Raw genomic sequence first — 6,578 nt, 5'->3', positions numbered from 1 at the left:
ATTTTGAGTGGTATGAGCACACGGTAATGACCCCCAGCTCCTCAGTATTAGTAGAAAGCCCCATCCACCACTTAACGGTGCCTTTTATCTCACGAGCATCTTCAGGACGTAAAAGTCCACTAATAAATAATATACTCGGACAGCGGAGCTGTCAGCTTCAGAGCAATACCTTTAATGAATGTGGCCCATTATTTGTGGAATCTATATTTATTTATTTATTTATTTATTCATTTATTTATTATACCCTCAGGGCCACTACGACATTATAGAGGGGAGTGGTTGCAAAAAGTAAATAAATTTAACAAACTGGAGTTAATGAAACACACAAGGTACAAACATGACTTCTACATATAAATTAACCCTGCACAGCAGAATTTTATACAGCGTTGCCTATTAAGAAACATTTCAATGCAGTTACCTTTTGGAGATTCGGCAATTAATAAACATTGAATAAGCAGTTATATTCTTAAAACTGTAATCACGGTGCGTTTGGACCCTCCTTACTATACCTAAGTGTCAGCCTCAAGCATTGTTCCAGTGAAGAAAAAAATTGAAGGGGACACATGAACTCCGCGTTAAGGTTATGACACGATAGCGCTAATGCTTTAATGTTCATGTATGCGGAATTGGTCATTCTCGAATTTACATTCAGAGAACCCTGGGAGTCCTGGCGCAGTGGTACAGCGATTAAGCGCTACGCCAGTGCTCTGCGATGGGAGGTGTGATACCTGTGGGGCTAGAGCGACACAGGTTGCTCTTCCCGAGCAATATCTAGGGACAAATCTTTATTTAAACTGCCCCCCACGACGGTGGTCAATTTGTTGACTAACCGGTGGAGATGTTGTGATGGCGTCACAAGTTCACGTGAACTAGGTGGCCCACCTATGTTGCTTCTCCTGTGTTGTAGCGATAGCTACATTACGATAGCATTTCGAGCCTTCAACGTGGCGGTGCCGTGGCGGTGGCGGCGACGCCAAGCTGTCACGTGGTTGGTCAAGTGGTGCGGAGCAGCTGCCGGCGGCGCGGCAACGTGGCTGATTACGTGGTTCGTCACGTGGTTGGTCACGTGATCAGCCACGTGGTGCGGAGAAGCTGCTGCTGCCGGCGGCGTGGCGCACTGGTGAAACCGAGCTGCCACAGGTGTACGCATGCGCCGTGTCAAGTGGAACGAAGATGAGCAAGGAACGCCCAGCGAAATGGGGTGGCGAAAGACCGTCTTTGCAATTCAACTGAGCAAGTTCCACTAGGCCAGCTGTAGCTATCGTGTCACTCTAGGAGGTTTAACCACAGCTAAACCACTGCCAGTTTGTGTTGTCATAACGCCGGCGACAACACCGGATATTGGGCAGGACGGGTGCCTTAACGCCTTGGCGTTGAAAGGTTTCGTGAGGAAAGCGACGAAACAGCGGTCTTACTCTCGGAACACCCCTAACGGCCCCTTCAGCGAGCTAAACGTTTCGACTGCTGCGTGTCTGAGGCACGTGAGTTCAGCAAGTGCGTTTTTAAATCCACGATAAAAATACATAAGACCGTTTATATAATCGAACTCGCGTGGGACTCTTACAGCCGTCCTTAACGAAGCGAAATGCTTTTATTTATTTATTAAACGCTCACGAAGACAAAAGTTCATGAAGAAAATGGAAAGGTTGTGAGTTTTCATCTCAAAGCAATCGTCGTGCAGAAATGGAAAGTGGCACATTTTCATGCTTGCCCATCGGCCTTGACTTGAGTGGCGACGTACTGATGCTACGGAATATTTTGCCATAATATAATTGAAACCAGTAGAAAAGCCAAATGGAGTGTACTATAGATTTGGCTGAGATGGACGAATATATGAAAGAGTGAGGAGGAATTTACCTGAAGGAAATAGGGTGAGTTAAATCGGAAAAATTGCTGCCTGTTTAGCTGGTAAAGTTAAAAGCGGCTTAGGAGCGGGAACACATTGGCCATATTTAGCTGTTTATCTTTTCTCGCATTTTAGAAGATAGAAAATTCGAGTTTTAATGAATTGTTCATGCAGCTGTTCCTTGCGTTTGCTTTTCGATAAGCCGCATAGCTGCTTGTTGCAATTCGAGTCGCCGTTAATTCTGAAGCCAATTGACCACGTCTCTAAACTATATGTTGCTGTTGTTGCCCTAATTGAAGTGCGTGTTCCTCAGTTGACTTCATAGTTTGTTCCCTTGGAGAAGCACAGCATGCCGATCGCGCAAACTTGAAGTTTCTTTCATGCGTCTTCGTTGCCGGGTGCCGCAACTAAATTTTTGCCTCTACAGGCCGGGTCTGGCGATCTGCTCATTATGTCCGTATTGTGCTTAGCCGGAAACAATAGATCACTTTCTTCTCTTTTGTCGTCTCTACTCATCGATCCGGAGGCGATTATTAGAGGTCCCAATGAAGAATCTCAATTTGTGTCGGTCTTCTGCGGTTGTTCGGTCCCTTGGCGCTTCTATGCTTGGCCATACCAATAGGAATGTTTGCTCTGCCGTTCAAAATTATCTCCTAGAATCAAAACGTCTACCATCATAAGCTTTCGAACTGCCCATACCATCATAAGCTTTCGTATTTGGGCAACTAGTTTTTGCAATTCCTACTCTCTTTATCTCAATCTCTAATTTTTTTTTACTGATTCCCTTACCTAATTTTCAGTTTGTCAGGTCGCCCTAACCTCCTACAACCTCCTCTGCTACGGAAACAGAGTCACGCAATTTTTGTTAGGTCATCCCACGTTTGCCATATGCAATCTGCAATTTAAATAGTCACCGCCTGGTTATGGGCAATCCCCCTTGTGGGTATGTGACATTTTGTGAGGGGAACAACAACAACAACAACATCTGTTACCGCATCCCGTTTAGCAAGGTTATACTGTCTACACAGCTCTGCTGCGGCTGCTTCGTTTCTATATCCACTTCATCTGTTTACTGACATTTGCGCTCTCTTAGTTTGCGTTGCCCTCCAGCTCGCCGTGCACTTCTTTAGGCTTCCGGACCCCTCGGAGGAACTCCGTCCTCCGCGATTAACCTTAAGCTGCAATGCATATTCTTCCGGTCACCTCGCCCTTCACCTGTGCTTCTGGAATCTGAATATTGTTGTTGGTCTCTGGTGGGGTGGCACTTGCCCACAGAGGAGGATTGTCTAGGGTGCCTTACGCATTGGATCACTAGTAACATATTGACGCTATTAAGGTAGACGTTGGTGATTTTTGTGTGAAAAGAAATAATTTTGATAGCTGTAACTAACAATGAAATCCTCCTGACGCAATGATGTACTGCTGTAAATAATCGCACGCCGGTTATCGCTGGTCACAAAACCGAGTTCTCCGTCATTCATCTTCACCGTTATTCCTTCTGGCCTCAGCTGGTGCAACGTTCCTCTGAGCCTACTGGAGCTTCCTGTCACTGTAAACAGCTGGCTCGATACTCCTGCGAGCCTACCCGAGTTACTCCGCGGTTTCTGAATGACGAGTCACGGCTTTATCTCTATAGAACTGTCTAGTGCAAGCGCGCTAAAAAAAATTAAAGGCATTACAGATATCTTTGAGAGCACAGAAACTCTCGGTTCGTCTCCCTTGTTTCGGAGCTGCATATTCTGTCCACGCTCATCATCAGCAGGCACCGTGCCACGCCCTCCACGAGACTCTTGTGAACCGCCGAACTACCGGATGACCAGGTCTTTCGCCTTGTAATCACCTGGCTGTTCAGTGCAACCTTTGACCTCCATCCCGAACCGAGCCTCGGTCTACCACCTCCCAGCTACACCCTTATCCTGCAAGAGTCAGCGCCCTATCGAAACAACGCAACAATGGGTGAGCGCTCGCGAACGCAACAAACGTTCCACCTTGCGTTGGTGGCTCATTGGCTTTGGACGCTCAACTGCTCTGCCCAAGTTCACGATATCGGTTCCAGTTTAAGCGGTAGCTTTAAAGACGTCTATGAAGAAATGATGGGTAGGACAAGCATATATCGTGTGTGTCTTCGTCTCTGTCCTTCATGGTTATGCACGCTTCAGATTGTATAAACTCCTTCGCGTTGGTGTTTCCTTCGAAGGAACTGAGGCTGTAGTGGCTGCATTTGGATGGAGGCGTTATCGCGAAACCTACTGCCCTGCGCGATACCTTTGCACGCTAGAGGAGTCCTGGTGGTTTAAATTAATTCGCGCTCCTAGGAGATGACATCTACTATAGAGCAAGATTTGTTTTGCGGCGTAAAACCCAGCGCACTTTGAAAAAGCTGTTTCGCACTAGACTTGAAGAAGCTATTTTTGATCTTGAATGTTTCTTTTTCTAGGGGCTTGCCCTATGTCAGTATTTCAAATGCATAATCGGCAGAGGAGCGATCATTACAGAGTGTACCGTCGGTAACGAAGGTGAGGCGTAAATTGCTCTATATATTTTTGCCTTGCTCAAATCATTACCCTTTCCTGGGGTTTTTAAAAATATCCCAATCCATGCACTGGGCACCTAGTGAGGCAATCGATTCTTAAAAGTTACTTTTTCATGTAGTTAATTTTTGTGCAGTGGAGTTAGACAGCAGAGCTGCAACTAAAAAAAAGCAGCCAGTCAAGCCGAAAGAGTTTTCACTTTTTTTGCCGGCTGTTTTTTCGGCTTCTGAGAAGCAGAACAATTCAAGGACCATAAATGAGGCTATGATCTCCTTACCCTCGCCATCGCCCCATAGTAGCCTATGCGCGTTCGGTCAGAATTTATTGTTTTATTCGTTTCAAAATTTTGTTTCAAACGACCGCCTTTCCCTTTGACTCTGGCGAGTCCTACGCCTTCAGCGGCGGCCACATTTTATTGTATATGACACGCCGTACAGCGTACGTACCCAAAATTCAAGTTTTTGCTAAAAAGCCTAAAGGAGAACCGAACTACTTTTCTTTGCAGCTAAAGTTTTTAGCTGGCTATGCTGCTTAATATTTAGGCCGTGCAATTTCTTAACATTTTGCATTACTACTGGTTCCAACAGAGATTTTCGTGCCGTATTTCAACCAGCCACTGCTTTGTGAGAAAACAGTTTCATGTGCGGAATCGGTAGTGCAAAAACAAAAGCGTCACATGCGGAGTTTGGAGTGTAGACAGTCGTGTAGTGCTGAAGTTCTAAGAGTGTAGCAACGCAACCGGGTCTTGAGAACGGCCAACACCTCGAGCGCTTCACTCTTGAGTTGGCTAAAGCTCGCCGCGTTGGTGCCCGCCATCAAGTGAAATAAATGTGGCCGCTACGGCGTCACATTACCAAGGGGCAGGTACCTGGGCAACTGCTACATGCAAAGGGCAGCCCGCGTACGACTTACTGCTTTTCGCGACTCAGTTTCTGCAACATACTACACACTACGGCACTGGACACAAACTGGTGGAAATTTCCAGCACATGGGAGTTTTTCCCCCTAACTGCGAGCCACATCCAGCCCGTTCAGTCTACCAGGTGGAAGCGACCTTCTAATTCGGCAGCGTCGTGTCATCGACAGCAGAGTGACTCCCGATCCGTGAGCCCTTAATCCCAGACGTTTTTATTGCCTAAACCTTCAGCCATTTAGAGCGCTCGAGCTCCATATTCTCAAAGCTGCTCCTCTGCATTTTTACAACGTCGCCAAGGCGTTTCCCTCACCTCCGTTTTCTGGCCGGGCCTCCGGAACCCCATTTTCAGCACCAGAAATCATCTTCTATGCCAGGTCATCCGAGCATTGAACTCGGCCCATCATTTGACCGGCATGATGACCACGCATTCAGGACTCGAGCGTGCGCTGACGTTGCCATCTCTTTTGTAGTGACAGCTACATTACTGTAGCATTCCTAGCCTTCAGCGTGGCGACGCCGCCAACCTGTGGCTGCGCCGCTACCCTGTGGCCGCGCTGCAACCCTGTGGCCGCGCCGCCATCCTGTGGCTGCGCTTCAACCCTGTGGCTGCGCCGCCACGTGACCAACCACATGACAGCGTGGTGGCGCAGCCGCTGCAACCCTGTGGCTGCGCCGCCACGTGACCAACCACGTGACAAAGTGGTGGCGCAGCCACAGGGTGGCTGCACCGCCACCACGCTGTCACGTGGTTGGTCAAGTGGTGCGGAGCAGCTGCTGGCGGCACGTCGCCGTGGCTGATCACGTCGTTCGTAACGTGGTTGGTCACGTGACCAAGTTCCACCCGGCCAGCTGTAGCTATTACGTCACTCCAGGTTTAACCGCAGCTTAAACCACCGGCAATTTTTTTAGTACTGCATCTCGTGGCTCGCGCGAATCAAATCTCATTTCTTCATTCAAAACGCGTCCGCTCAGCGACAACGCTAGGCTCTCTTCTCCCTTCCACGTGGCTCTGTCATATGACTGCTTGGAGCGCCTGCGCAGTGCACCAGGCAATCGCCCGTACACTACCCGGGAGAGGCGGTCCTCCATTAATGCGCTGTACCGCCCTCCAAACAGCCAGTCTACCATTTTGCGGCTTCTGCCTCCACCACCAACGCAAGTTAAGTTTTTTTTTACTGCCCTGAGTAGCCCGCCGCAAGACAGAACATTAGCTGTAGACCCACGACCCACCTCTGGCAGCCATGAGGATATCTCTGCCTGCTGCGGTGGCCCCGAAAGACGCTCTG

The sequence above is a fragment of the Amblyomma americanum genome, chromosome 9 (genome assembly GCF_052857255.1).
Source record: "Amblyomma americanum isolate KBUSLIRL-KWMA chromosome 9, ASM5285725v1, whole genome shotgun sequence".
Taxonomy (NCBI): domain Eukaryota; kingdom Metazoa; phylum Arthropoda; class Arachnida; order Ixodida; family Ixodidae; genus Amblyomma; species Amblyomma americanum.
The sequence above is the reverse complement of the archived record's forward strand: the minus strand, read 5'-3'. Positions refer to the sequence as shown.